General features: G+C 41.5%; 1 protein-coding gene across 4 annotated transcripts in view; it reads right to left on the reverse strand.

Moving 5' to 3' along the window:
- LOC135100596 (uncharacterized) overlaps positions 1-27500 on the reverse strand; it is a 412487-nt gene that overhangs the window by 360449 nt on the left and 24538 nt on the right. The window lies entirely within an intron of this gene.

The following is a 27500-nucleotide window of genomic DNA, read 5'->3' on the forward strand; positions in this document are numbered from 1 at the left end:
GACTGGACCAGCAAGGATCAGGTTCAGGCGAAGGCGACTCTGCATGGCAAACTTTCCCACTTATGCACGCCGGGAAGTTGTGAGTGATCTGAATGTCCTGCTCGTGCTCGGTGGACCAAAAGTTCCTGTGTGGCTGTGTCAAATGTGCCAGATCGATGCTACGACAGACCCGGCGCTCCTGACACACTGGTGCAAACGTTCCCTTCTCCCCATGCCAGCCGAGGCACAAAGGGGACTGTAATCAAAGGAACAGAATAGTCACAGAATAGTCACAAATTCAGACGGTCTCGGTTCTTGGCATGGCGCCTCGCTTTATCATCATGACCTACATGGACTCCACAAACTGTATAACATTTGGAAAGTTAAGTCTGAAGAGTAACTGCAGACAGACGCTCCGCAGTTAAGTACTCTGGTCCACAACTCCTATAAGTCTTGAAAAGTAAGGACCCACTGCTGGCTTACTCATGAACTGGACTCACGTTGGACTCACCCTCACCACAGCTTCCACCCCTCGCTTCCTGCTCTCAATCTCCGTGTTTAATCTTGTTATCACACCGGTAATCTCTGTAGCAATATCCTGGAGTCCCATAATGTTCCATAGTGTTTGGCGATGCACCCAATCGAGTGTGTGCTGCAGATCACCGCTGGCTGTAAACATTCCTTGCTGAAACTGAGGGAGGCGTTCAACGAGATGAGAAGCATTAGGATTCCACCATTTATCGACTCTGAAATGAACTGAGGCTGCTCATCTCGCTGCGCCTCTTGGTAACGGCTGGGAAAAGGCATAAACACCGCAGAGATAAGCACGCCACCCAGCGCAGCAATCAGTGTTAATATCCGAAATATGTTGTAGCTTTACCAGTTCCCATTCCCGAGAGCATAGGAATGACCAGACCTTTTTTGCCGGCTTGTAGGAACGCCAACAGACTACCGTGAAAGAATCAAAGCCTCGCAGCGTCCTAGAATGAAGGTTTCCTGTAGTTTTCGCTTGTTCTGATTACATAGCGCCTCAGGTATTTCCCTCAACATTACCTCACCACCAGCCTTCTGAGCTCCCTAGCTGAGGACGCGGTGGTGTTAACTGATGCATCGATACCAGAAGCGGGAACACGAGGCATAGGAAACCATTCTTCGGGAGGTTCTGCTGTATACGAATCGCTCAGTTAGAGGCGCCCTATGTGTAACCTCCTTCCCGCAAGCCGGATATATAATGGAATGAGGCAGAGAGCACAGTACAGAGAACACTTCAACGCAAGAGTACATTACTGTCAAAACTTAAGCAATTTTGTGTGGTGCACTTAATGTCTTGCCGGCAGCTGCGTATCGGGTTTGCAAGAGTGTTTTCTTCTTTATTTTACTTACACAAAGGAGACAAGACAACAACAGCAGCAGAAAATCAATGAAAGGAAGATAAAATACCACGAAATGCTGCTTTCACACATACATATATACTGGATAAACAGAAAGAGAAAATAAGACAGACAGGCAGATGCATAAATAGATAGAGTGCGTGATTAATCATTAGTAATTAACTTCAGCAATTGTCTAGAGTATTGAATTGAATGAACATTTAACTGAATTAGCTGATTAATTAATATATCCACAGGCAAGGCAAACCAACCAAGCGACGATCCAAGCAAACCTAAGCAAACACACGTGACACATGGATCATATTCTTGACACTTTCAATTCCATAGTTGTCTTTTGTTAACAATCGTAAAAAATAAATAAATAAATAAATAAACAGGGGAAAGAAATATAGAATAGAAGATGAATTATGTCTTGCCCAGGCTACAGAAGTACTGATGTAATACAACCATCTAAAAAGTAGAAAAGTTGCAATGTAAGAAAATTATATGAACACAGAAAAAAAAATAGAGAGTAAAAGATTAATTATGTCTTGTCTCGCCTATAGAACTATTTATGCAGTACAAGAATACGAGTATAAAACGTTGTAAGTGAGTATGGGAGAAAATGCTTAATACTGAAAGAAGTTAAACGTTTCAGGGTCTTATCTTACCTAATTTTACCAGCTTCTTGTGGAGGCTATTTGGGATTTTCAAGAGTGCTCCCATGATTCTAATGATAGTTTAACAAGAATTCTCTGCTGCCAATGGGAACACACACACACACACACACACACACACACACACACAAGAAAAAAAAAAAACATCTAACAAAAAAGTAAGAGAGCAGCTCCTAATCACCGCCAAGTTAGATGAAATGAAAGAAAAAGAAGCAGACCAGAGGATGAAGAAAAAAAAAAAAAAATCTGTAATATACCGAGGGAGTTTCCAGCTTGCAACTTTCCGTCGTAATATGAAGCGAGAACAATAACCGGAGACTTAATACATCGTGACTCACAAATTTGAAACTCGACGCATATTTGGGGAGTTAAATCGCTCCAGACGATGAAATAAATTAAAACGAATGAGGGCAAACTTTTTTAATATTAATTCTCCTTCACTATGATACTACTACTACTATCTCTCTCTCTCTCTCTCTCTCTCTCTCTCTCTCTCTCTCTCTCTCTCTCTCTCTCTCTCTCTCTCTGGATGAATTAAAGGAAAACACATCCTTGTTGATACAGGCCACAGAGAGAGAGAGAGAGAGAGAGAGAGAGAGAGAGAGAGAGAGAGAGAGAGAGAGAGAGAGAGAGAGAGAGAGAGAGAGAGAGAGAGAAAGTGCTAATAACAAGAGCGTCCATGAATTTATTTTTTTCATAGTTCTCAACACCTCCATTATGATCTTATTATCTCTCTCTCTCTCTCTCTCTCTCTCTCTCTCTCTCTCTCTCTCTCTCTCTCTCTCTCTCTCTCTCTCTCTCTCTGCACGTATGTATGTATCTACGCAGTAATGTATCTCTGTACGTATATGTATGAATAGAAGTATGTATGTATGTATGGAGGATGTATAGATGCATGCATATAAGGCAGAGCTGCATATCTATTCATCTCCGTCTATCTATGCAAATGTATGCGAGGAAAGGTGATTTATCTATGTACCTGCCTGTCTGTATGTCCGTCCATCCATCTGTCTGTGTGTCTAGATGTCTATCTATGTGTCCAGCAATTTCCATAATGCTGAGAAATATCATGCAGTGAAATGTAAAGCAATAATGTGATGTTTGCATGAGCTTTACGTTAAGTGTGTGTGTGTGTGTATGTGTGTGTGTGTGTGTGTGTGTGTGAATATGCGTGTGTCTGGACGCGCTGTTTAGTATGCGTAATGAAGGGTAATGGTGATGATAATGATGATGGTGATAGTGGTGGTGATGATAAGGACATTGCGTCATGGTATTCCACTGACACTCTCTCTCTCTCTCTCTCTCTCTCTCTCTCTCTCTCTCTCTCTCTCTCTCTCTCTCTCTCTCTCTCTCTCTCTCTCTCTCTCTCGTAACCTCCCATTCCCACAACATATTTCTTCTCTAAACTCCTCGTCCCTTCCTTCATTCCTCACGTTATCCTTCTCTCCTTCTCTTTCCCCTCCATAACTCCCCTTATTTATGCTCTTCCCCTCTTTTTCCCACCCACATTCTCTCTCTCTCTCTCTCTCTCTCTCTCTCTCTCTCTCTCTCTCTCTCTCTCTCTCTCTCTCTCTCTCTCTCTCTCTCTCGCTTCTCCATTCTATTATTCCAATTTACACCTCTCTCTTTCGTCTCCTCTCCACTCTCTCTTTCCTTTTCCCTTCTCTCTCCCTCTTACTTCTACCCAGCCTCCACTTCTCCCATTCTTTTCCATCCTCATCTCTCTCTCTCTCTCTCTCTCTCTCTCTCTCTCTCTCTCTCTCTCTCTCTCTCTCTCTCTCTCTCTCTCTCTCTCTCTCTCTCTCTCTATCTATCTATCTATCTATCTATCTATCTATCTATCCTCCTACTTCACACCTTTTCCAATCCCTTTACCCCTTCCCTTCTCTTACCAATCTTTCACCCAATCCATCTTCCTACTCCCTTTTCCCTCCCTAACCATCCCTGTGCAATCTCCTTCTCCGTCCGTCCATCTTTCCTCAACGTACTGCTTGCCTTCTAAGATACCACCACCACCACCACCACCACCACTGCCCCGTGACTCCTGTGTGCCCCGACGCCTCATCTCTCGTCCGTGTTTCATCTCCCCAGCGACGAGACAATAGTGGCTGCAGGAAAGGATGTGCGGTAAAACGAGCAGGTGTAAGAGAGAGAGAGAGAGAGAGAGAGAGAGAGAGAGAGAGAGAGAGAGAGAGAGAGAGAGAGAGAGAGAGAGAGAGTTTCCTTCCTGTCTTATTTATTTATGCTTTAAACGTTAGTCATTTTTACAGATGCGGTTTGTTTTTACCTACTTATCTATCTATCTATCTATCCATCAGCCCTCTTCATCTTGGGCGTTTCCCGAAGGAGATAAAACTGTCTCCATATGCTGCTGTCTATACTACATCTTCCCATTTCCTATGTTTGATATTCTCTTTTTCCCTCTACTTATCTTACTGTTAGTGTATATCGACTTTCCCTTTATCATATCACTCTCCTATTTCATTTGTGTCTTCTCGCCAGCACCTGTTCTTGAGTTTCCATAGAGGTTAATTAAAAGTACGTGCATATACAGTGATGTTTATGAATCTAAATGGAGTATTTTTTTTTTTTTTATGTATGATAACATAGTGTAATTTTATTCTAGATATTTTGTGAACGTATATGAAAATTTGTTTTATTTTATGCAGAATTATGTCAAGGGAGGAGGATTTAAAAGTAGGTTTTTGCGCATTCTTTTTTTTCTAAGTCTGCATAAAATTACTTGCAGTATTTTTTTTATCCTCTCTCTCTCTCTCTCTCTCTCTCTCTCTCTCTCTCTCTCTCTCTCTCTCTCTCTCTCTCTCTCTCTCTCTCTCTCTCTCTCTCTCTCTCTCTCTCTCTCTCTCTCTCTCTCTCTCTCTCTCTCTCTCTCTCAACTCCTTACCTGCATACATTCATACATATTACCTGCATACATTCATACATACATTCATTTATACATATATACGTACATAATATCCATATACATATATACATACATACTTACATACACAAACACACCTCCCGAAGCACGCACCCTTTCTCACGCACGCCACTTCAAACTCCAAAACTTCCTTTCCTCTCCTTCTCTTCCTTACATCATTCCTCCTTCCCCGTCAGCCACTAAACATTATTTACAACTCCTCACTTCCTCTCTGTAACACCTCTCTATAACCCTCCGTCTTTCCCTTCCCTTACTTTCCCCACCCCCCGTCTCCTCTCCGTTCCATCCCTACCACGTTTCCCGCTCTACTCAAGCTAATACCGCTATAAGTAACAGGCTCCATCGCTAGCGCTTCTCGTGATCCCCGTCAAATGTTGTGCAGCTTCATCCCGCCTTTGTCTTATCAAGTCTCTGGTGGCAAGGTGAGACAGTGCGGTCAGAGGATAACTATAAGAGGCTTTACTGTTGTAGAGGGAAGATAGAGGATACGTAGATGCAGGGTAGATTATACAGAGAGGTGAATAGGGCATGGTGTAGAGATAGTGTGTGATATTAGGGGTGTTGATAGCATACAGACAGACAGGCAGACAGACATACATACATAGACGGACAGGCATACAGATAGACAGACAGACAGAGACAGACAGAAAACGAGGTAAGTACAATAATATACGAGAAAAAGAAAGACAAAAGAAACCGAGAAAAATAATAAACGTCGGAAATACTGAAAAGAAAGAAAGCAACAACTGGAGTGATGTACAGAGTGAAAAATAAAAACAGAGAAAAGGAGATATAAATTACAGCATTTCATATTACAAATGCTGAAAAATACATGGACTAAAAATTACTTGTATGCATTTAGACAAGTGAAAAATTTTAAATGTCTTTTTTTGGTTCATATTTTTCCGCTTCCATGTAGTTAATGCTAATAGTTAAGATGCTACATATTCCTTGCACTTTCTAATCGCCATTCCATTTTCTTTCATTGTCATCATCTTTTCTTTCCTACAGTTCTTCCTGTGTTCGTATGGAACCGCTGGTCCTTCCTGTGTTCATAATAACACGGTCGTTGTTCCTTCCTAGTCTTCCTAACAAAACTTTACCCTCCACTTTTCCAATCAAATCTCCAACTTTTGAATCTTCCCTATACAATTCTTCCATCTCTTCCTCGGCCTGCCTCCTCACTTTTTTTTCAGCCACTTTCAGTTCCCTTGCTCTTCTACACACATAATAAATAGTTCGTCTCTTGAAATCAAACCTCGAACGTTCATGTATTCTGTATGGTTCTTCTGTCTCTCCCTTAGGCTGCCTCGTCTTTACCTACTTTACCGTCTTTGTTCCCTCGTTCTTATACACACACAGTCTTACACACGCATGCTCTTCCCTTTTTTCAATGTATCTACACCATTTCACAGCTTAATTACGTCTCTCTTATTAATATCACATAGAGATTCATGTAATTCTTCACACAATGGAGAATAACGGGTTAATTTCTTTGCTAATTATAAATCCTGATGAAGTATTTTGGTAAAGGGAGAAGGGATGCGCTACGAAGATTTGGGAAACGAGGGGTAGAAAAATTATTATGAAAATGTGTTGTGTGTAGAAGCAGTACATCCCTGGAGAAAAATTTATCGTAAGTTTTTTTTTATTATAATTTCTTTGGCATAAGTTTGTGCAATATATTCAGTGAGTTTTTTTTTTTTGCATCATTTTTTTTTTACTCTCTCTCTCTCTCTCTCTCTCTCTCTCTCTCTCTCTCTCTCTCTCTCTCTCTCTCTCTCTCTCTCTCTCTCTCTCTCTCTCTCTCTCTTCACTGCATGCTCAGTCTCTAATACTCTCCTCCTCCTTCTCCTCCTCCTCCTCCTCCTCCTCCTCCTCCTCCTCCTAATCTACACAACACAAGAGCATCTAAACCCCTCCTCATCTCTCTCTCTCTCTCTCTCTCTCTCTCTCTCTCTCTCTCTCTCTCTCTCTCTCTCTCTCTCTCTCTCTCTCTCTTATCTGGTCTTCACGTTTCAAACACTATCTTTTCCTTGTCATATATATAACTCCTCTCTCTCTCTCTCTCTCTTCCTCCTCCTCGTCTTCCTCCTCCTCCTCCTCCTATCCTCCTCCTTGTCCTCCTCCTCCTGGCTGGCCGTCCCCACACAATAGCCACGCTGCTCCACGTCCAGTGTGATCGTTTAAGCTTCTTCGTGACTTATGCAACCATTCCTAGGCGCTTATTTCTCTCTCTCTCTCTCTCTCTCTTCTCTCTCTCTCTCTCTCTCTCTCTCTCTCTCTCTCTCTCTCTCTCTCTCTCTCTCTCTCTCTGAGCCTTACTTGTACCTCCCGACCTTATCATACGTCTCTATCTATTTGTCTATCTCTACTACTACTACAACAACAACTACTACTACTATTACTACTACTTCTACTACTTCTACTACTGTGACTGTTGTTGCTATTTTTGTTGCTTTTTTTTTATAACCTGTTGATTATTTTGCATTTCTCTCCCCCTTTCATTCTTCTATTCCCTTTTTTTGTTGCAATTCTTATTTCATCTTTGCTTTTCTCGCCTCTGTCTGTTCTCTTTCTCATTCTCCTTCCTCTTCCTCCTCCCACTGGTTTTCGAACTTTCCTTTCTCAGTTTCCTTTGTTCCCCTTTATCCTCTTCCTCTTCTTCCTCCTCCTGTTCCACTTTCTGCGTCCTCCCCTTCCGCCAACAAAGATAATTCTCAGATAATGGAATCGTGTCTCCTTTCTCAAGCTCGCCAAGGCCTCTGGAATATCGCAGCCTCCCCCGTGATCCCTTTCCCGTTTTCTTTCCACCATTTTTCCATCTAATTTTACGTTTCGTTAACTTAATTTTTCTAACTTTTTGTAGCGGAGATTGTCCTTGTTTGCTTCTTTTTTTCGTGGAGAGAGAGAGAGAGAGAGAGAGAGAGAGAGAGAGAGAGAGAGAGAGAGAGAGAGAGAGAGAGAGGGTATGTGGAGGGAGGTGGAAGACGGAAAAGGAAATACTGTTATGCCATTTTAGACAAAACTAGCTGTCTTTCACCCTTCCTCCTCCTCCTCCTCCTCCTCCTCCTCCTCTTCTTCCTCCTCCTTTTCCGCCAGACGCACCAAAGGACGAGGGACGAGAAAGACAAGGCTGATCGATTCTACAGGCGCCTTTAGTCTGCCTTTCCTCTTCTTCCTCCCTCCTCCTCCTCTTTCTCTTCCTTCTATCCTTCTATCTCCTCTTTCCCCTTCTTCCGTCCCTTCCACGAGCATTCTCCACCTTCCCTTATCTCCACTATTTACCTCCCCCTGCTCTTCCTTTTCCTCTTACATCTCTTCACAGAGTGTTCCTCTCGTTTATCTGTCTCTAGCATTCCTTTTTTCCTCCTCCTCCTCCTCCTCCTCCTCCTCCTCCTCCTCCTCCTCCTCCTCCTCCTCCTTCTCCTCCTCCTCCTCCTATTTTTTCGCTCTTGTTCATCTCCTTACTTGTTCTTTCTTTCTTTATCGTCTTATTTGGTGGCTTCTATTTATTCTCTGTTTCGTCCTCCTCCTTTTCTTTTTCCTCCACCTCCTCCTCCTTTCCTTCTCCTTCTTCTCTCCCTCCTCTTCCTCCTCCTATTTTCCGTTTCCGTTCACCTTATTCGTTCTCGTTTCCCTTATCTTTTTTTTTATTTTCCAGCTTCTATTTCTTCCCTGCCTTCTTCACCTCTTCCTCTTCCTCCTCCTCCTCCTCCTCCTCCTCCTCCTCCTCTTAACTGTCACCTGTGCGACAACAAAACGACGCAGGAAATCTTAATTGGAAACAAAAGAAAATCCTTTAATGAAACAGATCAGCGGACCACCACTGTGTGTACGTGTGTGTGTGTGTGTGTGTGTGTGTGTGTGTGTGTGTCACTGGTGGTATTGGCAGGTGTTCAGTAACTTTGTGGAAAAAACTGCCTTTAAAACTCTCCTCCACGTCCTGGTTCTCTATTTTTATAAACGCATATATATTTTTTTGTCTTTTGATAAAATTGAACTAAAGGCTGCCGTTGCTTTTTGGCGGTTGTGATCATGACATCCCGTGGAAATAGGTGGTAAAAATAGCAGTATCCCGCTTGAGGCTGTCTGATTTCATAGATTTTGGGAGTTTAAAAAGTCCGCGCTGAAATGATAACTAATTCAAACGTAGGGGATTCTGAAATGTATTTGTTCCAACTCATTGTAATGGCATTTCTGATGTTGGAGCTCTTCATTTCAAAAGGTTAATATTGGGATGTGGTAAAAAAAAAAAAATTAATAATAATAATCCTTACTTTTTTTTACTATAATGATAAGAGAACTAAACATGAGATACGAATGTTCAAAGCTCTTTTCAGTTTATAAATTTAACTTCATTCATTATCTTTAAAATGAAGGCGTAGGAAATGGTTGAAAAAAATAAAAGGAAAAGATAATTTTCGCATTACAAAGATAGAAAAATTCAGATCATGAAATATGAATGTAGAACGCTAATCTTTTTTTTTTTTCCACTGTCATTCATTGTCTAAAATGAAGGCGCAGGAAATGATAAAGAATACAATAATCATCATTTTTCACGCTACAATGACAACAATTAAAGATTCACAGTATTACGAATGTAGGACGCTCGTTTAAACATGTAACTATTTTCTAGTGTCACTTCTTGTCTTTCAAATGAAGGCGGAGGAAATATTGGAAATGCAAATACATATAACTATTTTGAACATGAAATATTAACGTTCACAAATCCAGACTCACAGATTTATAATTTTCCTCTACCGATGCTCATCATTTTAAAAGCAAGCGCTAAGAAAAAAATAATAATAATAATAATAACAATAATAAATAAAATTCTCATATAATCTTTACTATTTTCCATTACAATGATGATGATTCTACGCACATTTACTCAAACTCACTAATCTGTAACTTTTCTCCACTGTCTCTCATTATTTTTAAAAGGATTTCAAAGAGCCATCACTATTCCCCTCGCAGTGATAACAGTTATACGCTTGAAATACCGAGAAACACTTATCTAAACCCAAAATTCTGTAGCATTCTTCCGCACAATACTCGTTAGTCTGAGGGGAAAGCGCTGGAAATAGTGTAGATTTTAAATAGCTCTCACTTTATTAATTTTACTTCGCTTTAATCATAGTTCTACACATGAGATTCCAACGAACACCTATTCAAAAACTACAATTTCGTAGCATTTCCCCACCAAAACATTCGCCATTTTGAAAGGAAAGCGCTGGAAACAGTGTAACAGATCTCAAATAACCTTCATTTCATTTACTTTGCATTTATAATAATACTACCACGCATCAAATCCCAACAAACACACATCCAAACCCAGAATTCAGTAGCATTTCTCCCCTAAAACACTCGTCAGTTTGAAAGGAAAGCGCTGGAAACAGAGCAGTAGATCTCAAATAACCCTCACTTTATTTACACGTCAGGACGCGGGAAGAGAAAAGGCCGCGTGTCCCTTGCCGCCTCTGAACCAGTGACAGCTTAAGCCTCTTGGGGAGCGGCACTATTTTTAGGGACACCGAACTTTTCCCTCCTGCTAATACTGGACATAAAACGGGATCATGGCGCTATTATTAAAATCCGGCTTCATTTTTTGTTGTTGTTGTTGTTGTGGTACAGTCACTTTCACTTTGGCGCAGGAGACTCATGACTTTTATCTCCTCCTCGACCCCCACCAGCATTAGTCTTCGGGGGACTGTGGATGTTAGGATGCTCCCTCCCTCCTGCCGCGGTAGACTCATGCCTCGGCGGACGTGTCATGCATCCCGCCTCTCCTTCAGGATACGAATAAAAAGCAACGGTGGCGTCCTATACTGAGTTTCCGCCGAGACAGAGGAGGAAGGGAAGGCACAGAATTCACAAGTGTCTTCTCCTCCTTCTCTTCCTCCCTCTCTTCTCGTTTCTCTCCGTCCCTTTGTGCTCCGCGACGTGGCAGCGAAATAAACAAAGTATCACAAGAAACTCACGACACGAGGTAAAAAAAAGAGAGAGAGAGAGAGAAATAACGAGAGCTGCACTGCGGGTTAGTTTTCCTGTGTGGCTTAGAAGTGAATTGGTAGTATTAGTGGAAGCAGATGTGCTGGTGTGATGGCTATTCGGCTCCCTTCTCCTGACCCCGCGTGCCTCTGCCTCCCCTCCGTGTCACTCCAATAACGACATCAGGTTTTAATTCCGCGGACTATAGATGGGTGGATGGATGGTTGGATGTGTGGGTGGTGGATGGGCATGTGTGGGTGTTTCAGTCTATACATACAACACACGCCTCTCTCTCTCTCTCTCTCTCTCTCTGTCTCTGTCTCTCTCTCTCTCTCTCTCTCTCTCTCTCTCTCTCTCTCTCTCTCTCTCTCTCTCTCTCTCTCTCTCTCAGACCAATCCTAACGTCATGATGAACACACACACACACACACACACACACACACACACACACACACACACACACACACATCGTCATCATCAGAATATAGTCCTCAATATTATTTGGAATCGACGAGCGGTTTTTCATGTAATTCAGGTATAAAGATTCTTTCCTCATTCAGTCACTCACTCACTCTTGCAATCATCATTACATTCAATACGTTATGAACAAAGTCATAGAGATTTCCACAGCACGAGAGAGAGAGAGAGAGAGAGAGAGAGAGAGAGAGAGAGAGAGAGAGAGAGAGAGAGAGAGAGAGACCCAATTTATTTTCTGTCACGTCCTTAGCTGTCAAAAAAGATAAGTACTCACTGCCCAGCGAATAACAGACAGACATCTTTCCATACTCACAATGACGGGTGGAAGCAGCAAACAAACAAACACACACACATACGCTTACCTGGAGAAAGAAAAAAAGTATTAGTAAATCCATGAAATATATCTAATAATCAGTACAGAGAAACATTACGCTGAGAAGACTTTGATATAACGCACAGATTCACCGTAACTCATCATAATGTTAAGAGGGAAAAAAATGGGAAGAAATAAAAAGGGTAGGTAGTGATAAATTAGGATTCTGGGGCTTATGGATGGTACTGACTATAAGAACCTCTCTCTCTCTCTCTCTCTCTCTCTCTCTCTCTCTCTCTCTCTCTCTCTCTCTCTCTCTCTCTCTCTCCTTCGTACTTCCTATCTTTTCTTTCTTTTTTGTCTCATTTTTCCTTCCCATGTTTCTCTTATTCATCTCAGTTATTATATACGTCCTTTCACTTCGCATTTTTCCCTTCTTCCAGCTTTTCTTTCTCCTTTCCCATCTCCTTCAATCTCCTCTTCGCTCTTCTTCATCTCCTTATCTTTCTCCTACTTCTCCCCATCATCTTTTCTTGACACTCTTACGCTGTTTACACCTCGCAATATCTCTATCTAATCTCCCTCCCTCTTCCTCTCCCTCTTCCCCTCCCTCCCCCTCTCAATCTATCACTCTCCCTTCCCTCCCTCCGAAGACTTACTCGTTGCATATATATTGGTGAGAAATAAGCCGTATGTGAAGTCTCTCTCTCTCTCTCTCTCTCTCTCTCTCTCTCTCTCTCTCTCTCTCTCTCTCTCTCTCTCTCTCTCTCTCTCTCTCTCTCTCTCTCTCTCTCTCTCTCTGTCTGTATCTCTCTCTCTTTCTTAAGTCTATGTTAATGGATTTCAAGATTTTCTGTATTAATAGACTGTAAATAATTCTACGTTTGAGAAAAATTAAAACATTATGAAGGTCGATCAACCTAACCGTACATCTAGGCGGTCACTTAAGTCTAATTTCCTTAACAAATATTATGCAAAATAAGACAGAAAGGCGGGTATTAAAAAAAAAAAAAAACTATACTTGAAAATGAAAATCCATCTAAGGAGAATTTAATCATGATCAAAATGTACAGAAATAATCATATGTTGTTTGCGGGTTTCCTAAATTCTGGTTTTCTTATCACTATCACAATGAACAAGTGAAATCATACAAGTTAGAAAGGTGGACATGAACCAGACCGTACGTAAAAATCAAAATTCCCTTTGAAAAATGACAATAATGTTCAAAATATACAGGAATAATTGAATACTGTCCACAGGTTTCCCAAAGTCTGCTTCTCTTATTAATGTTACGTAAAGCAATTGAAAATATGAAAGAAAGACAGAACGGTTTAGATCAATAAAATGGAGCGTGAAAATGAGATTACAAGTTATCATGTTCCAAGTAATGAGGAAATGCAAAAATAAATAAAACTGTTAGCAAAATGGTATGTTCACCCGAGACTCAATCAGCTCACAGCGCACACACAAAAGAAATAATCATCAGAATAATTGTGCAGCGGAGGGACATAATGTATCTTTAACTGAGCCGCTTGCACGGGGAGGACTTCATTAACTGTACCGAATCACTGCAATTATTTTCCCTCATCATCCTGACGCGATGCAATGCAAGCACTGCGCCAACAGTCACGATTCGCAGGGACCAAATGTACGTGGGCAGTGCAGCTCTTCTATAGTGAAATGTTAGTTTTATGTTAATTCTATGCGTGTTCCTTCCTGTTCTTTTCGTTCTATCTCTTTTACGGTTTCTCTTCTTCGTAAGCCTTCGACAATAATTTCTAAATATTCACAAGGAATGTTTCTTCTTTATTTCTTCCTATGTATCCCTCTACTGCAGTTACTCAAAGGAAGCAGGAGAAATTTAACTGGCTATCTCCTCTTACTTCTTCGTACCCCTTGTTCTTCTGCAGTTACACGAAGGAGGCAAGAGAAACTTCAACAAGAATTTCCCATAAAATCTCTTCTTCATTCTTTCTATGCCACATTCTTCAGCAGTTCCAAAAGAAGCATAAGAAACATAAGAATGGTTTTCAGAATTCTCTCTTCCTCTTCCTACGCTTCATTCCACTACCATTGTAAGAAGGAAGTAGGACAGACTTCAAGAAGTTTACAGAACACCGCTTACTTCCACCTCCTACGTCACTTTCTGTAATAGTTTCATTAGAAGAGTAACAAACTTTTGGAAGTAAACTGATAGCTAAAGTAGTACGTGCTTGCATTTTACACTTGAAATCATTCCCATATACGTGAATTTCCAGCTATCTTCTCCTCTAATGTTCTCTTACGTCATTACAACTTGGTAGCGGGTAAGGAAGAGAGAGAGAGAGAGAGAGAGAGAGAGAGAGAGAGAGAGAGAGAGAGAGAGAGAGAGAAAGGCACTGTTATGATATCCTGTTACATTTTTCTCTTCCCTCTTCGCCTCCAGATTTCTGAGAGGAACCCACCTCTTACCCTCTGGCATTCTCTCTCTATCTCTCTCTCTCTCTCTCTCTCTCTCTCTCTCTCTCTCTCTCTCTCTCTCTCTCTCTCTCTCTCTCTAAGTGAAACACGCCCCTCCTCTTGACGTGCTTAGTGAGTCTTTCTTTCCTTATTTTCCTCCACTTTTTAAAATTCCTGCTCAGTTTTCGTCTGGAAGAAAACTTTTAACTTCATTTTTAACTTTTTTTTCGCCACATATCTTCCTCGCACGACTGCATTACCTTTTTTTTTTTTTTTACTCTCTCTCTTGCAGTTTCTTTCTTCATGAACTGATTTCCCTTAAAAGTCTTTCTCTTTCTTCTCCTCATTATCTTAAAAAAATTATATCTTCTTTTTGCTTATCCATTTAATTTATTCTATTTCTGGGTGTACTATTCTCTCTCTCTCTCTCTCTCTCTCTCTCTCTCTCTCTCTCTCTCTCTCTCTCTCTCTCTCTCTCTCTCTCTGACACATAAGGGAGAACCAAGTTATCAATTTTGTAATCGAATAACTTTCCTTTTATATTTGATTCGTGAAACACAAGTCCGGAAGCCTCTAAAGTCTCACAAGGGCTTCATTATCGTCTCCTCCTCCTCCTCCTCCTCCTCCTCCTCCTCCTCCTCCTCCTACGGTGAAGCGAACAGTAGGTGAAAAGTCAATGAGGTGGAAGAGACGAGAACGAGGAAAAGGAAGAGGACGATTTTAAGAAATGAAAAGAGGAACACTCAATTTAGTATCTTGCGTATTTTATTAAGTTCTGTTTTCACCACTTTTCTCTTTTTTCTTCTTTTCTTAACTTCCTACTGGCAATATTGTGCGTACTTCCTGCCTTTCCTTTCCCCTTGTCTTCTATTTTTTTTTTCTTTTCATCTATTTCTTTCTCTTTGCAGCCGGTATCAGTATCAGAGAGAGAGAGAGAGAGAGAGAGAGAGAGAGAGAGAGAGAGAGAGAGAGAGAGAGAGAGAGAGAGAGAGAGAGAAAAAAATCACAACTATACACGAGAGATCATTAAACTGAAATGACGTAATGTATCCATCTTGCTACGCGACGAGGCTGAGTTTACGACCCTTAGAGAGAGAGAGAGAGAGAGAGAGAGAGAGAGAGAGAGAGAGAGAGGAGGAGAATATCGTAAGGCATATAAGTAAAGAGGAAGGAAAGGTAGAGGAATGGTGTGAAAATGAAGGAGGAGGAGGAGGGGGGGAGGAGGGGGAAGGAGGAGGGGGAGGAGGAGGAGGAAGAGTTATATGGAAAGGATGAGTGAGCAAAGCGAAGGAGGAAGGGTGAAGGAAGCTAAAAGGAGGATGGTAATGGAGATGGAATTAAGGCAGGAGGGGAAGGAGGAGGAGGGGGAGGAGTGACGGGAAATGGTGTGTATAGGTGAAGGGATTATGGGAATGGGAGAGAAAACGGAAGGGAAGCCAAGAGCAGAGACTTTTATTACCCGTTCCTTCCCTCAGTTCATTACAATATTTCCTTCCTCTCCTGCCGCCACCCGCTGCCTCCATCCCACGGGTAAGAAAGCAGTCTTGAAGTTTTAGATTATTTGAGAAGTTTCCGTGTTATTGAGTGCTTGATTTCTTTACATTTTATTCTGTCTCTGTCTCTGTCTCCCTCTCCCTCTCCCTCTCCCTCTCTCTCTCTCTCTCTCTCTCTCTCTCTCTCTCTCTCTCTCTCTCTCCGTTGAAGGAATTTTATGGTTTAACGAGAAAAGTACCAAAGGAAATGAATAGTGATGATAATTACAGTAACAAAAACTATTTAAAAGTAGTTTGTAATAGAAATATAGTAGTAGTAGCAGTAGTAGTAGTAGTAGTAGTAGTAGTAGTAGTAGTAGTAGTAGTAGTAGTAGTGGCAACAACAAAAACAACAACAACAACAACAAAAACAACATCAACATCACCACCATCACCATCACCATCGCCACCACCACCACCACCACCACCATCACCAACAACAACAACAACAACAACAACATCCCAACACTAACAACAAGAGGACAATTTAAATAACACCCGCCACTCCCCACATCAAAAAAAAAAAAATGAAAAAAAAATATAACCAGCCACACTTCACACACTAAATGAAACACCAACACAAAAAAGACTCATAAAACATTAAAAAAAAAATCATAACCTTATAAAGAGAAGCACAATATAAGGAACAAACATCATAATGCTTACAATGAGAGTGGAGTTTTATCACCCTCTTACCTTTCCTCACCTCCCTCTCCCTCCCTCTCCCTCGCTTTCTACTTATTCCCTCTTCCCCCTCTCGTCTTCACTTCCTCCCTTCCCCCGGGGGTCGACAATAATGGTGAAAATGTGCTTTGTTTTCAGGTTATTGTCTCCCCTTTGGTATTTCATTATTTAATAGCGCGGGTCGAGTTTCATAGAGGTGGTAATTGCATTGGGCGCATATTTTGCTTCACTTTTTATGTTCTACCGTGATGAGAGAGAGAGAGAGAGAGAGAGAGAGAGAGAGAGAGAGAGAGAGAGAGAGAGAGAGCATTGATTTACGTGACTGCTATTCATATAAATTTTTCATGTCCTTGGAATAGTCGCGAGAACAAGTGGGTCTTTGAACAGAGAGAGAGAGAGAGAGAGAGAGAGAGAGAGAGAGAGAGAGAGAGAGAGAGAGAGAGAGAGAGAGAGAGAGAGAGAGAGAGAGAGAGAGAGAGAGAGAGAGAGAGAGAGAGAGAGAGATTCAATGTTGTAATTCACTAACTATTCTACAATTGTGAAAAAATATTTCATGGAGAGAGAGAGAGAGAGAGAGAGAGAGAGAGAGAGAGAGTCACACGTTCACATAATCTCACTTGAAAAGAAAATTGTTTAAATCATCTTGGGTTTACTTTTCACCAAAATATTCATCGAGTGAGAGAGAGAGAGAGAGAGAGAGAGAGAGAGAGAGAGAGAGAGAGAGAGAGAGAGAGAGAAGAGGGGGAAGAGATTAAATAGACATATTGAGAGATGTAAACAGGATAAGAGAGTCAAGGAAAGGTGATGGGGTAAGGGGAAGGAGGAGAAGGAGGAGAAGGAGAAGAAGGGGAAGGAGGAGGAGGAGAAGGAGGAGGAGGAGGATCAACATAAAAGCAGAAAATAAAAGAAAATACTAGGAAAACGAAAAAAAGAGGACTAAGAGACGAGAGAGGAAGTATACAAATGAGAAAATAAAAAAAATTAATTAAATGTGCATGAAGGATTTATGAAAACTAAAAGAAGGAAGAAAGAAGAAAAAGGAGCAATAACTTGAAAGAGGAAAGAAAAATACTGCAGGTGCGTGAGTAAAAGAATGAGAGAGAGAGAGAGAGAGAGAGAGAGAGAGAGAGAGAGAGAGAGAGAGAGAGAGAGAGAGAGAGAGAGAGAGAGAGAGAGAGAGAATGACACAAATGACACGAATAAGCTACAAAAGAATCCAACATCAATTTGTAACTCTTAGAAAAAGTCATTTATCCTACCTCTTATCTTCTACTGTTTATTTTTCACTCCCCGACATACGAGTAAAAAAAAAAGTTAGGTAAATAAATAATTAAATAAACAAATAAAAGCTGTCCTTACCCCAATTTGTTTACATCAGGAGGGAAGCAAACAACAGCACGTCTTGGAAAGTAGAAGAGAAAAATTTTAAATAACTATACTGTCAAAATAAGACGAAAATTAACGAGAAAATGCACTTAATCATAAGAACTCCCCACCAGGCGATCTGTTCAGCTCACGCCACTTAAAGGATACGAAAAAATGGGGTACGATGGAAATAAGAAATAAAGAGAAAAAGAATAAAGAAGGAAAGGTGGAAGGAAAGAAATGACCTGTTGACCGGAAGGGGAATTAGGTTGGTTAGAGGAGGAGGAGGAGGAGGAGGAGGAGGAGGAGGAGGAGGAGTGAGAGGAAGAAAAGAAAAGAGAGAGGGAGAGAGTGGGTAAGACGAGAGCCTCACACACACACACACACACACACACACACACACACACACACAGAGAAAGAGAAATAGGAAAAGAGAAAGTGCGAAAGCTAAAAAATTAAAAAATAAATAAATGAATGAATAAATAAGCAAACCAGAAAGAAAAAAACAGACAAAGTAGAACCACACACTGAAACCTTTCCAAACATCCATCATCCCAAAAAAGAACAAATAGAGGAAGTTTTAATTTATGACTCAGTTTTTTTTCATCTCTTTTTTTTTTTTTATTCCACCGCATCTTGTATATCTTGCATTTGTTTCGTTGTTATATCTCCTTTTCCCTACATCTGATTTATTTATCCATACAAAGATGCGTTTGAAGTTTATACTGATTAGAAAAGAGAGAACAAGAAAAAAATACATAATTGAAAAGGAGAGTTTGAAAGGAAGAGAGGGAGGGAGGGTGAGGAGGAGGAGGAGGAGGAGGAGGAGGAGGAGGAGGAGGAGGAGGAGGAGGAGGGACAAGGGGTGGAAGAACACAAATGAATGCAAAGAAAGAACAGAGTAGCGCATCTATTGGTCCTCACAAGGCTGTTTGTGGGAAGGCGGAGGAGGAGGAGGAGGAGGAGGAGGAGAATAAACAGAATAAGATAATCAGAAAGAAAAATTTGTAGAGAGAAAAAAAGAAAAGAGGAAAGAGCAACCTAAAAGACATGATGAAAACGGGAAGAAGAGGAGGAAGAAGATGATAAGAAGATCAGAAGAAAGAATTTGGAGGAGGGACCGGGGAAGAGGGAAGGGGAAGAGGGTAAAGAAGATGGGAGAGGAGGAAGATGTAGAAGGAGGCAGGAGATTTGTGGCGAAAGAGAGAAAGAGAAGAGGGAGGGAAAGATCAAAAGAATGAGAAGAGAGGTGGAAGGGGAGGAAGGGCAAGAGATATGGGGAGGGAGAAGGAAAGAGGGATCAAAAGAAAGGGCGAGTTTGGGAGAATATAGGAGAGGGGAGGGATATCTCGAGAAATGGAAAAAAAAAGGGTAAGAGAGATTGATTGGGGAGAGGAAGGGTTTAGGGGAAGAGGAATGGGCAAGGGAGAGTGACTGAGAGGAGAGGGGAGTGGGAGTTTGTAATGAGAAGATGAGCAGAGGAATTATGTTTCTCTTTGCGTGTTTTTACTCGATAGAGGAGGAGGAGGAGGAGGAGGAGGAGGAGGAGGAGGAGGAGGAGGAGGAGGAGGAGGAGGAGAAGGAGGAGGAGAAAAAAAGTAGGGAACAGAAGAGAACAGAAGAGAAAGGAAGGGAAGAGAAGAAATAAAATAGAAGAGAAACAGAAGAGAAAGGAAGGGAAGAGAAGAAATATAACAGAAGAGAACAGAAGAGAAAGGAAGGGAAGAGAGGAAATAAAATAGAAGAGAAACAGAAGAGAAAAGGAAGGGAAGAGAAGAAATAAAATAGAAGAGAACAGAACAGAAGAGAAAGGAAGGGAAGAGAAGAAATAAAATAGAAGAGAAACAGAAGAGAAAGGAAGGGAAGAGAAGAAATAAAACAGAAAAGAAAGGAAGGAAAGAAAAGAAAAAAGAGAAAAAGAAGAAACAACAAAAATATGCTAGAAAAACGTATGGTATAAACGAAATCCTCAGAAAAGTTGAAATACTAAGAAAACCTAAAAAAAAAATCGAACAGTCCTTTTCCCAATCTTTCATATTAACCTTTCGCTAACCTCCTTTACACGAAAAAAATAGAGGAAAAGAGAAAAAAAAATAGGGGAGGAAAACTAGCAAATTTACTCTTGACTTACCATGTTTGTCATTATGCAATTTACTGCCTCACCCCTCCATCACCCACCACCCACAGCCCACCATCATTCACCCCACCACCCACCACCCCACCTGACTACCTGCCCTTCCTCCCAGCCAATCACTATCAACAAACCACCACCACCACCACCACCACCACCACCATCACCACCACCAGCAGCAGCCACAAGAGAGAAAAATGGGAGAGAAGAGAGGATCAGAGAGGCCAGCCACCAGGGAGCCCTTTTTTCCTATTTTTTTTACCCATAATCCTCCTCTGGAAAAACGACGTACACTAAGACTAAAATATACAAACGCGTATCTGGGAATTATTCATAACGAGAGGGAGGATTCCACCTGGCCTGGCGCTGCGAAGATCCCTTTGGCGTCCCACTCGCTGCTGCCTCTGGGGCGATTACTCTACGCTGCCTGGGTTCACCTGAATGGCAGCCCCTCACCTTGGTCTGCCCACACACAGCCGCCACGCTGCCTTACTGGGTTGTGGGAGTCAGAAGTGGATTTGGTGATAGAGGAAACGTAGATGAGCGAGTATATCGTAATTCTCCCGTAATTCTCCGTCTGGGTAAATCTCTTAGGGTTTTTATCAAGACTGTTTTCAAAGGCAATAAGAGATAATCTATCAACTTGCTTTTCATGGGTGTTTTTAATCCAGTAAAGATGAAGAAGTCTTATTAAAGCATCACTGGAATCATACACTCTTGAAAACCAAAAAAAAAAAAAAAACAGCCAACACGATTTTCCTCGAGATAGACCCACAACATTTAAGGACACAAGCCTTACATAGAGTCAGGTCAGAGATTAGGAAAAGGAGAAGTAGGTAAGTAGGTAGATACAGGCAGGTAGGTATTGCAAGATGGAAGCTGTTGAGTGTGCTAAAGTAAAGATGACTACCTGATAATGAGTAGGTAGGAAAGTAATGTGGTGACAGCAGGTGACAGATTGGGAAACTGAGACGGAAGGGGAAAGAAGTAGATAGATAGTGCTCAACGGAGACTGACGAGAACGGTACAGTAAATTAAAATGATTGCCTGGTAATTTACGGTAGGAAAGTAATATGGTGAGGGAAGGTGACAGATAGAGAAGGTGAGTGAAAGGTGAGACCGAAGAAGTAGGTAGGCAGTGCAAAAAAGTCGCCAGGGTGATTTAGTTAAGCACACGATGAATCTGTGATAATTGACGGGCGGGAAGGTGGTGAAGTGAGGGCAGGTGGGAGGTGTGGCCTGCTATATAAGGCTTAAGTAGCGAGGGTACTAAGTGTTAAATTGCCACTTATGAGTCGTTAGTGAGAAATGATGATATAGTATAGTGATTCCCAGAGGCTCAGAAACCCACTCGAATGTATGAATGTGGCAGTTTAGCGGTGAGTGAAGACAGGGTAAGTTATGTGTACTGCTTATGTAAATGAACAAGAAAAGTTTTGGTGGAGTGGAGTGGAGTGTGTGTGTGTGTGTGTGTGTGTGTGTGTGTGTGTGTGTGTGTGTGTGTGTGTGTGTGTGTGTGTGTGTGTGTGCGCGCGCGCGCGCTCGCCTAAAGTATGTTACGTAACGACGATAGATGTCTGACCTAAATTGGTTTGGAAACATTATAGGAAATTGGATGAAGATAAACGAAGAGCGTCGTAGAAGATAATGATGTAATTTTGAAGAGAATTATTAGAAGAAGTGCGCATAGAGTGACGTGTGATGGTTTGCAAGGACATGATGATCGTGAAGTCTGAAGGAAAGCTGTCACAACGAAAAATGTATTGGACTTCACAACACATTCTAGAATTTGGAGGAAAAATTATATTTGAACTTACAGTATTTTTTTAACTTCATTACATACACGAACTGCATAAAGTTTATAAATTTCACATCATTAACGTATAAATTCTGATGAAAAAGGTTAAATAAGATTACGTAAACTCAATATTGCATCGAATATGTATAATACGAAATACCTTTAATCATTCAAGTTGACATATATTTTTAGATATCCAAATACTCGTAAAATGCAATACAACGACTGAGCAATAAAACAAATTACTTTATTCAAAACATCATCCTTATGGACTGCAGGACATTATTCTTATATCACCTTCCCTTTCCACTACTACAGGAAACGAACATACAAACTTTACGACCTTACTATCTTATAATTAACCTTAAGATACTTCTCAGTATTTCCCATTCACCACACATAAACTTCCATATCGTTAACGAACAAACCCTTAAGAAAAACCAAACTTCATCCCTATTACGGAGCACAACCAGAAAATATCCCAATCATATGACCTTACAATCTCAAAACCAACCTTAAGATAACTCCTCAACATTCCCAAACTTCATTCCATTCCCCACACAAACTCACTTCCATATCATTAACAAACAAACCCTTAAAAAAAAAAAAAAACTATTCCTCCTTACCAGTGTTACAGAATACACCCTAGAAGCAAACCCAGCAGCCTTACTCTTAAAGGTGCCTTGATACCCTCGGGGAGCGCACTCTAGTCGATACAAATTTACTTCTCGATGCCGTGACGGGTTGTCTGCGTCAGGATCCAACGCATCAAGAGGAAGAGGGAAAGAGAGAAGGAAGAGAAGGAGGAGGTACTGTAAAGGCTGCAGGAGAGGAGGAAAAGGAGAAGAAAGAGTAGGAGGAGGAGGAGGAGGAAGGTAATAGGTTCAGTGGAATAGGAGAGGTAGGAATATTGCTTCGGATAAGGGAGATGGAAGAGGAAGAGGAAAGTGCAGGAGTGGATGCTTCCCCCTTCAGGCTTCCGCCAAGACTTCCCCTTCCCACGCCGCACCACCCAAGTGTCTCAAGTTTCCTGCATGTTACCCCGCTGCAGAAGTTTCCACTGTGCATCTTCCTCGTGATTAAGGGCCGCATGATGGCTACCAGAGAGAGAGAGAGAGAGAGAGAGAGAGAGAGAGAGAGAGAGAGAGAGAGAGAGAGAGAGAGAGAGAGGAAAACGCTAGAAATTGCTGATCTACATCGAGAGTATCTGCTAATATATATACCACTAACAATAAGCTATATACAAGAGAGAGAGAGAGAGAGAGAGAGAGAGAGAGAGAGAGAGAGAGAGAGAGATGCGGCTGACAGTCATAAGAAAAAGAAGGAAGGGTGGTCTGTCTAGGGAATAAGCAGCCGTGGGGACAAGGGTGAGCAGGGTCGATGATTCAAGACACAGGAGAGGGAGAGACACGACCGGAGAGGAAGGGAGGAACCAATGTTATGGAGGTGGACAGAGGCGCGGTGATCGTATCTCCAAGCATGCCTGCCAGCGCTAACATTGGACGGGTCTCCATATCCTTATGCTGGTATTCTGAAAAGGTCTCCTCTCTCACCACGACTCCTCTCTCACCACGGCTATTTTCCAAGGCCACAGAGATGATTAGCCGGGTAAGAGTGTTTCTCCAGTCAATAATGAAGAAAAATTGTTAATCTGACACTAGAATCGTAAAAACACCCTTAAAAAACCGTGTCACTTGAACTAAAGCCTGGAAAATAGTGGAGATGCGGCGCTGAAGTGTTTCAGAATATGGTGTTACACAGGCTAATGACGCTAATAGGTCTGGTCAAGGAGCAAAAAAAAAAAAAAAGGTAAGGGGAATGCAATTACTGGTGCTCCTCAGCCTCGCCATCGCTCACTTCTTTTCCTCCCAGCCACAGTAACTTCGCGGAGTGACGCGTGAAGGAGGAGTTGACGAGGCGGTTTTTGCTGCTCTTGATAGAACTGACTGCATCGATAAAACTTGTGATTCGCCGCGGTGAAAGTGAAGTAAACTCAGCTAGGAAGGGATAATGCGGGTTATTCGTCATTTTTCTTTTGATATTTACTGAAACTCGTGAATCTCGCCGCGCTAAAAGGGAAACTAATTGAACTAGAAAAAGGATTGCACGTGTATCCCTCATGTTATTTGTCATTTTCCTCTGTTATTTATTGAACGTTGGGAATCACGCCACTGTACATATGAAAATAGAAACAGTTAATTAGTGAGAGATTACAGATGTCATAAGCAAAAAAATTATTATATATATATATATATATATATATATATATATATATATATATATATATATATATATATATATATATATATATATATATATATATATATATATATATATATATATATATATATTACTCAATGCATGCATGAAAAATGTACCTCACGGAGATATTAAAAGAAAGACAGGTAACATAGAATGGGATTATGACTGTTCTATATGAAATATACATAATTACTCATCATTACTATTGAATTTCCCTTGCTATCCATACTAATTCTTATTTATCTCCCATTAAAATTCCTTCACAGTATTTTCTCCCGTCGAAAGGAGGAAAGAGTTGAGTTTTTAAGGTGTTTCTCTCCCCTTTTCTTCCTGGAATACCCCTGACCATAAATATATATTTATTTTCGCATCTTCCTCCTTTCCTTCTTTCTTCCTTCCTCCACCAACCAGTGCTCCCTTCCCCCTTCCCCCTTTCTTTCCTCTCCCCACTTCCCTCAAACCTCTTCCCTCCCTTCCCCTCACTAACCTCTTTCATGTCATATCTAAACCTATTCCGTCCTCTACTTTGACTCCATTTATAGCTCCTCCTCCTCCTCCTCCTCCTCCTCCTGCCATATGACCTCGTTGTTGTGGCTCTAAAATTCAATCAAATGATAAGTCTCCTTCCTCATGTTATCTTCCTTTTCCTTCTCCTCCTTCTCTTCCTTCACATTTTCTTCTTCATCCTACTCCTCCTCCCCTAAACTCTATTCCACCTTCTTGCCTTCTCAACCTGCTCCTCTTCCTGCTTCTTTTCCTTTTCCTCCTCTTCTTCCTTTTTCATCTCAGTCATCTAGCTCATGCCCTCTTCTCCTTCCTCCCTTTCTTCTTCACGTCATCTTAACTCGTACCTCCCTTTCTCCTCTTCCATCTACACCTCATCCTCTACCGCGGTTTTCTCTCGTCAAAGCAACAACAAAGCAAAGACGAGGCACCTCTCTTGATGTAAAAATAGGTTTCTCAATAAGCAAAAGCAACAAAGTCTTGGCAACGAAACAAAGAGAGTCACAAGAGAGACACAGACGCGACCAACGTGATTCCGGAAAGATATCTGGTGAAAGGTCCTTCTTGAAGAGTGTGTTCATTTGCATATCATTAAGGCAGGGCAGGTTGGTGGCGCAGGGAGTAGAGTAGAGAGAGAGAGAGAGAGAGAGAGAGAGAGAGAGAGAGAGAGAGAGAGAGAGAGAGAGAGAGAGAGAGAGAGAGAGAGAGAGAGAGCCAGAAGCGTCACTGTGTTCCGTGTTATTATTTTTTTATCTATTTTTCTGTTCTTTCGCTTCACTTTTTTTTATCTCTCTCTCTCTCTCTCTCTCTCTCTCTCTCTCTCTCTCTCTCTCTCTCTCTCTCTCTCTCTCTCTCTCTCTCTCTCTCTCTCTCTCTCTCTCTCACATACCAGAGCCATACAATTACTCCGTTCATTATACAATAGGAGAGATATTACTTTAATTTCCAATGGTAATTTTTGTTATGAATATGCCTTTGTGTGTGTGTGTGTGAGAGAGAGAGAGAGAGAGAGAGAGAGAGAGAGAGAGAGAGAGAGAGAGAGAGAGAGAGAGAGAGAGAGAGAGAGAGAGAGAGAGAGAGACTTCAAACACACTACTCTAATACAAAACCAATAGACAAAACCTTCCCTACAAAACCAAATCAATGGTAAAGGACAAGCACACAAACCCACCTCAAAGCAGGCCACTTATAAAGAAGGCAAGAGTACACCAACTGACTGACCTCCATATAAACAGAGCAACCTAACACCTGTGCACTCTGAGCATCCACACACCGCAAAAAACTAAAGTGGCTGGCTCTTTTGGTTCTCCTCTCTCTTTTAGGGAACGGCACTACGAGGCGGATTTTTTTTTCTTTTTATAGTTATTTTTGTGCCCTTGAACTGATTCCCTCACGTGTAGGATAGGAAAATATGTACTATGCTTACCTACAGACCTCCCTGTTCCCCGATTCACTTGAAGGGGTACTGTATAAAAGCAGTTGTCTCATTATTACTTGTCTGCTCTATCTGAGGAAGACTCACTGTGGAGACGTTAGAGAAATAAAAGATCTACTGCTTCATCTTGTGCTTTTCTCACCTCTATGATTCACTCATTTGTCTTACCTATCCAATACTCTACATGCCTTGAAGTAACTAAACTCAAACTCCTCTAAACACTCCTTGAACACACCCATGAAAACCAACTTCTATTACACTCTCTCAAACACAGTGCACCTCAAGAAGACCTGCAATATACCTACTAATAAACACAAATTACCTGATACACCAATGTTTACCCTGAAGAAACTAAACACTCCTTGAACATACCCATTTGATCCTATTACTCTTTTCACCCTAATACTACACTCTACCAAAATACAGTACACTTAAAAGCCAAGATATACTAACTAATAAAACACAAACTAACTGAAATACCAATCTTTACTTGTCCTTACCCGACTTCCCCTCCCCTTCCCTGCCACCTCTACTAAGAAGGAAACCCGATAGAGAGCTGGGAGGAGACGGGGCGGTGTTGAATGTCTGCTGCCTAAGAGGGAGGGAGGGGAGGAGGGGAGGAGGGAGGGGGGGTGACTGTATTAGGGACGGGAAGGAAGAGAAAGATGGAAGGGGTGACAGCTAGGAGAAGGAAATGAAAGGGGGAGTTAGGTAATGGGAGCAGCAGCAGTTGATGATTGGGGAAAGGGGGGAAAGAAATAGGTATGAGCAAATGCGGGAATGAGAGAAGGAGAAATGGAACAGAGAGGTGGAGTGAGAATATTGAAATGTGAAGAATGTATAAGGAGGAGGGAGACGAAAAGGAAAGTGACAAAAATAAAGAAAAACTGGAATTAACAGAGATACGGAGGAAAGGAGGAAAGTGAACGATAAAAATTAAAAAGAAACTAAATAATGGGTGTTAAGGAAGTAATGACAAGAGGAAAAATAGAGAAGAAAGAAGGCGAAGTAAAAGAAAGCATGGAGGACAGACAGAGAGAGAGAGAGAGAGAGAGAGAGAGAGAGAGAGAGAGAGAGAGGAGAGAGAGAGAGAGAGAGGAGAGAGAGAGAGAGAGAGAGAGAGAGAACAAGAGGAAGTCGAACGAAAAATTGAGAAGGGAAGAAAGAAAGAAAAAGGCGAATGATGTTACGAGAGAAAAGGAATAAAAGAGTGATTGGAGAGCAAGAAAATCAAGTGGGAGGAGGGAATAAGAATGAAGGAAAGAGGGAAAGTGAAGCAAAGAGGGAGCGTAAAGGAAAGACTGAGTAAAGAAAATAGGGAAAAAAGAAGGAGAAAAGAGAAAGACTTGGAGGAATCGTGGAGGGAAGAAGAACGAAGTGAAGAGGGAGAATGAAATTAAGAGGGAAAGTGAAGCAAAGAGGGAGAACGAAGGAAAGAGGGGAGTGAGGTGAGAACTGGGAAACTTCACCGCAATACTCTCAGGTTAGTTGACCCAAGAGTTAATTGAGTTAGGCAAGAGGCGTGCGTGGCTGGGTCGTTGCCGCTGTTCCCTCGCCTTCACGTCATTATTTATTCTGTCATCGTCACTACTACCT

The sequence above is a fragment of the Scylla paramamosain genome, chromosome 5 (assembly GCF_035594125.1).
Source record: "Scylla paramamosain isolate STU-SP2022 chromosome 5, ASM3559412v1, whole genome shotgun sequence".
NCBI classification, from domain to species: Eukaryota; Metazoa; Arthropoda; class Malacostraca; order Decapoda; family Portunidae; genus Scylla; species Scylla paramamosain.